The following is a 10656-nucleotide window of genomic DNA, read 5'->3' as shown; positions in this document are numbered from 1 at the left end:
AATTGCCAAAGCAAAAACAAAACTAAAAACCAAGAATATCTAGATATCAGAATTTGATATCTAGATCTTTCAATAATAACACCTAATATTTACATTGCACTTATTACCTGCAAGATACTAGGCAGTGAAGCAATTAGTGTGATATAACAAAAAGGCATTAGAGGATCTAGATTTGAATTTCAGCTCTATCATGCACTAATTTGGGTAAGTCTGATAAACCCTCTGATTCTTAGTTTCTTTATATGTAGAATTAGGATGTCAGAAAAGATTATTTCTAAATCTATGATTTTTATCAATGGAAATGGAACTAAAGAATAGATATTATCATCTAATTTGCAGCTGCTATCTAAGGACCTAACGCTTTTTCATCTAATTTGCAACTAAAATCTCCAATATTTGTTGTCTATTTCTATTGGAATGCAAGTGTCTTGAGAACAGGAATTTTTTCACTTTTCTAATTGTATCCCCATTGCTTTGTATGCCAGTGATTAATAAATGGCTTATCATTCATTCATTCATTCACTTTATAACCCTACAAACATGTACTAAAGGACTAAGATCTGTGGCTTCAACTCCAAATGCTATACAGTCTTGCCTCTGATAGAAATATTCCTTCCCTTGCAGAGACTAAAAAAGAATAGTTGTGGTTTTTTTTTTTTTTTTTTTTTTTTGTTTGTTTGTTTTTGTTTTGCTTCAAGAACTTCAGTGTTGCAGTTGTTACCTTTTTACTTGTTCAGGTCATACATAGGAGGCACCAGAAAGGCAGGATCAAAAACACCATCCAATTTGTCTCTTCTGTCATGTCTACAAGCTAACTCTGAGAACCATATTTATGTACCCTACTTTTAAAGTTCTCATACAATGCAGATTTCCTGCAATTTATATGCTCTAGGATTTGTTCAAGGCCAAATGCAAATCCTTTCCATGAGTATTCCCTTATGCTTGATGGTACTATCAAAGTCAGCCTGTACATAGTTCTGTGCTAGGCCTAACTGCTATAAGTTGGTGTGCTTTATCTGTACTGGTCCCTCATGAATTTTATCTGTTTTTTGTTTACTTCTCAAACCCATACCCCGAAAGATGTATGTGTTGGAGGTAGAAAGGAAATAGGACAAAAACAAAAGCCTATCCTCAATCTAGACACCCACACATCTGCAATGGATTACTCAGAGCCCAAAAGTTTCAAAGAAAAAAATTTCATTTAATAAAAAAATTTAAATAATCAGCTTAAAAAGATATATGAATTGTAATAAGTAATTAGGGGCACTCCTTTTTTTCCTAATCTTCTGAACTGAGGACCTTTCCATGGAACTGGGCCCTTTTTGGTAGGGTGTGTGCTCTGGTTCCTTACTGACACAAGTCACCCAGTCACAGGCAATAAATAACAACATTCACATAGTCACTAAATGGCAGTATATTTGCTTAGACTTTTGCCACAGCCTCTTAATTAATCTTCTTACTTCCAACTTTCCCCTTTCATTTTTTACACAAGTTCTAAAATAATTCTCAAATGCACAGGCTTAATTGTGTTACTTCCCTGTCCCCAAACTTTTCGTGACTTTCAATTGCCTGGAATTTCAGATATAAGCTCATTAACATGGTATGGACAATCAAGCCTGTGCTTTAGGAAAATAATTTTGGTGGTTATGTTGAAGAAAGAGGGAGATGGGACAAGATGTGAGGGGCTTTAAATAGGGTGATAAGCATGTGAGTAGAAAGTAAGGAGTGTATGGAAAAGATATTATGGGGCAGAAAAATAAGGCAATTGATTACTAGATATGTGGGATAAATTAGAGTGAAAAGTTTAGGATAATTCATGATCCATCTGGGTTACTGGAAGAATTGGAGTAATCTCAATAGTAAAAGGGAAATTTGGTAGAGAGGTAGGGTTTAGGGGAAAGAATGAGTTCTGTTTTCAACATGTTGAGTTTGAGATGCTTATGAGACATTTAATTTAAAATGTCATTTTAATAACTTTTAAATACAAATTGTAATGAATAATTAATTAAATTTAAATAATTTAATACAAAAAATATATTTTTTTATTTAATTTTTATTTTATTTTATAATTATAACTTTTTTTTTTTGACAGTACATATGCATGGGTAATTTTTTACAACATTATCCCTTGCACTTACTTCTATTCAGATTTTTCCCTTCCTCCCCCAACCCCCTCCCCCAGATGGCAGGCAGTCTTATACATGTTAATTATATTACAGTATATTCTAGATACAATATGTGTGTAGAACCGAATTTCTTGTTGCACAGGAAGAATTGGATTCAGAAGGTAAAAATAACTCATTTCCCAGTGTTCCTTTTCTGGATGTAGCTGATTCTGTCCATCATTAATCAATTGAAATTGGATTAGCTCTTCTCTATGTTGAAGATATCCATTTCCATCAGCATACATCCTTGTACAGTATCATTGTTGAAGTGTATAATGATCTTCTGGTTCTGCTCATTTTACTTACCATCAGTTGATGTAAGTCTCTCCAAGCATCTCTGTATTTCTCCTGTTGGTCATTTCTTACAGAACAATAATATTCCATAATATTCATATACCATAATTTACCCAACCATTCTCCAATTGATGGACATCCATTCATTTTCCAGCTTCTAGCCACTATAAAAAGGGCTGCCACAAACATTTTGACACATACAGGTCCCTTTCCCCTCTTTAGTATTTCCTTGGGATATAAGCCCAGTAGTAGTATGGTTGGGTCAAAGGGTATGCACATTTTGATAACTTTTTGGGCATAATTCCAGATTCCTCTCCAGAATGGTTGGATTCTTTCACAACTCCACCAACAATGCATCAGTGTCCCAGTTTTCCCACATCCCCTCCAACATTCATCCTTATTTGTTCCTGTCATCTTAGCCAATCTGACAGGTGTGTAATGATATCTCAGAGTTGTCTTAATTTGCATTTCTCTGATCAATAGTGATTTGGAACACTCTTTCATATGAGTGGAAATAGTTTTAATTTCATCATCTGAAAATTGTCTGTTCATATCCTTTGACCATTTATCAATTGGAGAATGGCTTGATTTCTTATAAATTAAAGTCAATTCTCTGTATATTTTGGAGATGAGGCCTTTATCAGAACCTTTAACTGTAAAAATGTTTTCCCAATTTGTTACTTCCCTTCTAATCTTGTTTGCATTAGTTTTGTTTGTGCAGAAACTTTTTAATTTGATGTAATCAAAATGTTCTATTTTGTGATCAATAATGGTCTCTAGTTCTCCCTTGGACACAAACTCCTTCCTCCTCCACAAATCTGAGAGGTAAACCATCCCATGTTCCTCCAATTTATTTATGATTTCGTTCTTTATGCCTAAATCTTGGACCCATTTTGATCTAATCTTAGTATGTGGTGTTAAATGTGGGTCCATGCCTAGTTTCTGCCATACTAATTTCCAGTTTTCCCAGCAGTTTTTGTCATATAATGAATTCTTATCCCAAAATTTGGGATCTTTGGGTTTGTCAAAGATTAGATTGCTATTTTTATTCACTATCTTGCCCTGTGAACCTAACCTATGCCACTGATCAACTAGTCTATTTCTTAGCCAATACCAAATGGTTTTGGTGACTGTTGCTTTATAATATAGTTCTAGATCACGTACAGCTAGACCACCTTCACTTAATTTTTTTTTCATTACTTCCCTTGAAATTCTCGACCTTTTGTTGTTCCATATGAATTCTGTTGTTATTTTTTCTAGGTTATTTAAATAATTTCTTGGAAGTCTTATTGGTATAGCACTAAATAAATAGATTAGTTTAGGGAGTATTGTCATCTTAATTATATTCCCTCGGCCTATCCAAGAGCACTGAATGTCTTTCCAATTATTTAAATCTGACTTTATTTTTTGTGGCAAGTGTTTTGTAATTTTGCTCATATAATTCCTGACTCTCCTTTGGTAGATATATTCCCAAATATTTTATACTATCGACCGTTATTTTGAATGGAATTTCTCTTTGTATCTCTTGCTGTTGGATTGTGTTGTTAATGTATAAAAATGCTTTGACAAAATCCAACATCCATTCCTACTAAAAACTCTTGAGAGTATAGGAATAAATGGACTATTCCTTAGAATAATCAGGAGCATATATTTAAGACCTTCAGTAAGCATAATATGCAATAGAAATAAACTGCAACCTTTCCCAGTAAGATCAGGAGTGAAACAAGGTTGCCCACTATCACCATTACTATTCAATATAGTACTAGAAACGCTAGCCTCGGCAATAAGAGCCGAGAAAGAGATTCAAGGAATTAGAGTAGGAAATGAGGAAATTAAACTATCACTTTTTGCAGATGACATGATGGTATACTTAGAGAACCCCAAAGACTCTGCTAAAAAGCTACTAGAAATAATTCAAAATTTCAGCAAAGTGGCAGGATACAAAATAAATCCACATAAATCCTCGGCATTTTTATATATCACTAACAAAATGCAACAGCAAGAGATACAAAGAGAAATTCCATTCCAAACAAATGTTGAGAGTATAAAATATTTGGGAATCCATCTACCAAAGAAAAGTCAGGAATTATATGAGAAAAATTACAAAACACTTGCCACAAAAATAAAGTCAGATTTAAATAATTGGAAAGACATTCAGTGCTCTTGGATAGGCCGAGCGAATATAATAAAGATGACAATACTCCCCAAACTAATCTATTTATTTAGTGCTATACCAATCAGACTCCCAAGAAACTATTTCAATGACCTAGAAAAAATAACAACAAAATTCATATGGAAGAATAAAAGGTCGAGAATTTCAAGGGAACTAATGAAAAAAAAACTCAGAGGAAGGTGGTCTAAGTGTACCTGATCTAAAGCTATATTATATAGCAGCAGTCACCAAAACCATTTGGTATTGGCTAAGAAATAGACCGGTAGATCAGTGGAACAGATTAGATACAAAGGACAAAAAAGGGTACATCTATAGCAATCTAATCTTTGACAAACCCAAAGATTCCAACATTAGGGATAAAAATTCATTATTCGGAAAAAACTGTTGGGAAAACTGGAAATTAGTATGGCAGAAATTAGATATGGATCCACACTTAACACCATATACCAAGATAAGATCAAAATGGATCCATGATTTAGGCATAAAGAGGGAGATAATAAATAGATTAGAGGAACAGAGGATAATCTACCTCTCAGACTTGTGGAGGAGGAAGGAATTTATGACCAGAGGAGAACTAGAGATCATTATTGATCACAAAATAGAAGATTTTGATTACATCAAACTAAAAAGTTTCTGTACAAATAATACTAATGCAAACAAGATTAGAAGGGAAGTAACAAATTGGGAAAATATTTTTAAAAACAAAGGTTCTGACAAAGGTCTCATTTCCAAAATATATAGAGAACTGACCCTAATTTATAAGAAACCGAACCATTCTCCAATTGATAAATGGTCAAAGGATATGAACAGACAATTCTCAGAGGAAGAAATTGAAACTATATCCACTCACATGAAAGAGTGTTCCAAATCACTACTGATCAGAGAAATGCAAATTAAGACCACTCTGAGATACCACTACACACCTGTCAGATTGGCTAAGATGACAGGAACAAATAATGATAAATGTTGGAGGGGATGTGGGGAAATTGGGACACTAATACATTGCTGGTGGAGTTGCGAAAGAATCCAGCCATTCTGGAGAGCAATCTGGAATTATGCCCAAAAAGTTATCAAACTGTGCATACCCTTTGACCCAGCAGCGCTACTACTGGGATTATATCCCAAAGAAATACTAAAGAGCGGAAAGAGTCATATATGTGCCAAAATGTTTGTGGCAGCTCTTTTTGTTGTAGCTAGAAACTGGAAGATGAATGGATGTCCATCAGTTGGAGAATGGTTGGGTAAATTGTGGTATATGAAGGTTATGGAATATTATTGCTCTGTAAGAAATGACCAGCAGGAGGAATACAGAGAGGCCTGGAGAGACTTAAATCAACTGATGCTGAGTGAAATGAGCAGAACCAGAAGATCACTGTACACTTCAACAACAATACTGTATGAGGATGTATTCTGATGGAAGTGGAAATCTTCAACATAAAGAAGATCCAATTCACTTCCAGTTGATCAATGATGGTCAGAGGTAGCTACACCCAGAGAAGAAACACTGGGAAGTGAATGTAAATTGTTAGCACTAATATCTGTCTGCCCAGGTTGCATGTACCTTCGGATTCTAATGTTTATTGTGTAACAAGAAAATGATATTCACACACATGTATTGTACCTAGACTATATTGTAACACATGTAAAATATATGGGATTGCCTGTCATCGGGGGGAGGGAATAGAGGGAGGGGGGGTAATTTGGAAAAATGAATACAAGGGATAATATTATAAAATATATATATATATATATATATAATAAAAAAAATTAAAAAAATGTATAAAAATGCTGAGGATTTATGTGGATTTATTTTGTATCCTGAAACTTTGCTAAAATTCTGAATTATTTCTAAACAAAACAATATTTTTTAAAAAAACTGTCTAATAGGTAATTAATGTTGTATGATTGAACCTTAGGAGAGAGTCAGGTTCACTCAGAGAGGTAGGAGGAGAACCAAGAGAACACAGAGAGGAGATGAAGATTGCATTTATACAACAGCTTCATGGATTCATAGAACCACATATATAGAACTAGAAGTGACCATCTAATCCAAACTCAGGGAAATAAGTGACTTGCCCAGTACCACACAGATAGCAATCAACACAGATGGAATCTGAATCCAGATCCTCAATTCTGGGGCCACTGTGCCATAACTGTACTGGGGTTCACCAGGAATAAAATGGCTCAATTTTAGCAGAAGCTTTGTTCCAAAGTGTAGATATGAACTTTGCCATTCCCAGGTTTACTCTCAAGGGGATTGGATTTTCAGCTATTGCAACTTTTATGTTGTAAAGGGATAACCATCTGTATCATTGGAGAACTGCCCACACTCATAAATTCATGGTTCCTTTAAGAATTGAAGTAAGTTTGTGCCAACTGTGAATCCAAGAGGGAAACAGAAAATAAGACTATTTGTGACTGCAGCCATAAAGCCAAGACCATCCCTTGAACACATAGCATGAAAAGGATTGATTACCATTGGCAACAGGAACCTTAAATAAGGAAGGAAATCTGGAATTGAGGGAAAGAGTAAAGAGAAGAAAGGGGGAAGGACACTTTTCTGATAGGCTTTCTGTGTCAGGACCAAATTGTAGAGTACATTCTTAGGTTCTTGCATTTTGAAACTAGATGGTTTGAGTAATTCCTGCTGGCCTAACTCTCAGGTTTTGCTGGAACAAATGTCTTCACCACAAAAATGGGTAGGGTATGAGAACATACAGGGTGGGGGTGGGGTTAGATTGAGAAAAAAGGCACCTAGTGTCTTTCAAAAGGAAAAAGTGAGTCAGTTAAAGGAACAGTTGAATTCCTGTACTGTTTATTTTATTAGAAACAAGGTCCAGCCAAGTTTTAAAAGAATGGAGAGGACCAAAGTGTGAAAGTGAAAAATAAAGCTCATATATTCTCTAGCAATTAGTGTATACAGTTGACATTTTTCATGGTGTAACTAAACTATTTCTAGTCCCAGAAGGATTGTGGCACATACTTGTTCTTCCTAAAGGGGCTACTGGTCAGCAGCTGGTAGATCAGGTTCAGTCCTGGAAGAGCCTGGGCCTGTGAAGAGAAGCATCAAGCATTTTCTTCACATTCTCTAGTCCTTTGTTCCTCCACCTCCAGAACCCAGGGAAAATCACTTAAAGCACAGGTTTGGATCATATCTAAAATTTCTTATAAGTTATTGCTTCATGTTTAAGTCTTTGTCAATGTGTGCTTGGATTTTTTTGGTATGTTATGCATTTTTTGTGTAATAGCTTTCCTATACCTGATTTACATTGTACATTAAGTAACTGACTTTTTTGAGGCAGTTGTAGCAAACACAAGCGAAGTGGACTGCAGAAGTAGCTGAATCCCAAGGTCAATGGGGACTTGGATTTGGAGTAAAGTGACAGCACAGAGCCAAGTTGAAATGTAAAAGGCCTAATCGGCATTCCCACAATTGCTTTATGTTCTGATAAATTTAGTCCCATCCTTCCAGCAGATTGATTCAGTAGTTATTCTGAATTTGTTCCATGATACATGTTTGTGACTTTTTAGCATTTCATGTGTGTTATAATAAATACCTTATATATTACCTTTCCCAATTATTCATTGAATATTTTTTTACTCAATCCTATTGGGGAGAAATAATGCATAAAATCATCTGTGCTGGGGTGAGGGATTTAATCTAAAGTGTTTTTAAAAAGAGAGGTGCCTCAAATTAAGATGACAAGAAAAGATAATGATAAATATTGGAAGGATGTGGAAAAACTGAGACACTAATGCATTATTGGTGGGATTGTGAAATGGCGCAACCATTCTGGAGATCAATTTGGAACTAGGCCCAAAGGGCTATCAAACTGTGCATAGTATTTGATCCAGCAGTATCTCTACTGAGTCTATATCCTAAAGAGATCTTAAAGGAGGGAAAAGGACCCACATGTGCAAAAAATGTTTGTAGCAGCCCTTTTTGTAGTAGCAAGGAAATGGAAATTGAGTGAATGCCCATCATTTGGGGAAAGGCTGAATAAGTTTTGGTATATGAATGTAATGGAATATTATTGTTTTATAAGAAATTATGAGCAGGCTGATTTCAGAAAATCCCTGAGAGTCTTACAAGAACTGATGCTAAGTGAAGTGAGCAGAACCAAGAAAACATTGTAACACAAGAAAACATTGTACACAATAACAACAAGATTATGTGATGATCATCTGTGATGGACTTGGCTCTTTTCAACAATGAGGTAATTCAAAACAGTTCTGATAGATTTGTGATAGAAAGAGCCATCTACATTCAGAGAGACAGAGAACTATGGTGACTGAATGTGGACTAAAAAACTTGTATTTTATTTTTTCTGGTGTTTTTTTCCCTTTTTGATCTGATTTTTCTTGTATAGCATGACAAATATAGAAATATGTTGAGAAGAATTGCATATGTCCAACCTATATTGGATTGCTTGCTGTCTTGGGGAGGAAGAAGAGGAGAGAGAGGGGGGGGGGAAATTGGAAACACAAGGTTTTCAAAGGTGAATGCTGAAAACTATCTTTGCATGTATTTGGAAAAATAAAATTTGTAATGTTCTGTTGTCTCCAGAAACTGCTGATAGTTCTCTAGGAGGAGATCTGCTGTCTCAACTCAATCTCTCAGCCAGATTCTTCTTGCTGTAGAGAGCCGCCAACTCTGGCCTATAGTAGATTTCTCCTCCTCCAGAGTGCCGCCTTCTTTTATCCTCCCAGAGAATGGGCATGGGATAATGCAAGGGCTTGTGGGCAGATTACTTCTACCAATGAACTTGCTCCTTTTAAACATTAAGCTCCTCCCCAGAAGTTCAAAGGGGTAAAACTCCCTTTAAAGGACAGAACTAGAGAATTGTTAAGTACCGACTTAGCACTTAGTAAGAACCTAATATTTCATTATCTTATTAACACTTAGTAAGAACCTAACAAAAATTCTATTAAAAATTTAAAAAAAAGAAGTTCATTTCATTAGAGGCAGGCTCTCCCTGGATTGAATCTGGTCCAAATAGCTTACCCCAGGACAGGGAATAGATTTAATAGTTCCATCTCCTTTGGTGACCAATGGTGTTGCCCAAAGTTAGAGGTGTAAGAGGTGTCATTTGAACCTGTAATCTATTATTCCAATTGTAGCATGCTATCTCTGGGAATCTTTCCCACTAAATTCAATTCAGTGCTATTTATTAATCACTATGTAATAGTCCCCCAAAAAGATTTTTGGGGGTTGGGAGGAAGATGGGAAAGTCTTTCCTGCAATGTTTTGTCTCTGTTAAAGATCCACTCCTCTCCTTCTGCATGGTACCACATCTTTCTTGAATCTTTTATGGCTGAAGCCTTCCATGATAGAAATTTTTATCTTCTATGTCACATTGCTAATTGGTGTCTCCCTTGCCTGGGATGTCTGAAGTGAGAAATCAATCATATATGCCTGCTACACCTAATTCCATTCTAGTTTAAACACTGGGTTAGTCAGATTTATTAATGACTGTAGATCTAGGAATCAAATCTGGAAAAGTGGAGGGAAAAATGATAAGAAGTTAGTGAAACTTGACAACTATTCACAGAACCATCCTGGTTCTTGCCATGACCTAAAGATCAATTGTATCCACAATTCTATTACTTCCCTGCTATGCCTTGGAGCTACTAATCTAGCATCTTCTTTTATTTTATTGCCCTCCCCTTACCAGCCTATGCTTTTACACCAGGATGTTACTCACCCTCTTAATCTCAGCCTTTCCTTCAGGCAAGTTAAAATGAACCTTTTGCTGCAGATTCACTGACTGGTCTAATTTTTTCTGAGAAGCTTTTTAAAATCCCATGGCAACCACAGTAGACTGGAGTACACCTACAGAGTGTAAAGCAGAACTATTCTAGTGCAGGCCTTTATCACCTCATGCCTGAACTATTGTCATGACCTGCTGGTGGGTCTATCTGCTTCAAGTTTATCCCACTTCAATTTGCTCCATTTCTAGCTACTAAAATGATTTTCCTAAAACAAAGATTTACCCATTATATTTCTATTCAACAAACTCCAGT

The sequence above is a fragment of the Sminthopsis crassicaudata genome, chromosome 3, assembly GCF_048593235.1.
Source record: "Sminthopsis crassicaudata isolate SCR6 chromosome 3, ASM4859323v1, whole genome shotgun sequence".
In the NCBI taxonomy this organism is placed as follows: Eukaryota; Metazoa; Chordata; class Mammalia; order Dasyuromorphia; family Dasyuridae; genus Sminthopsis; species Sminthopsis crassicaudata.
Note: the sequence above shows the minus strand (reverse complement) of the source record.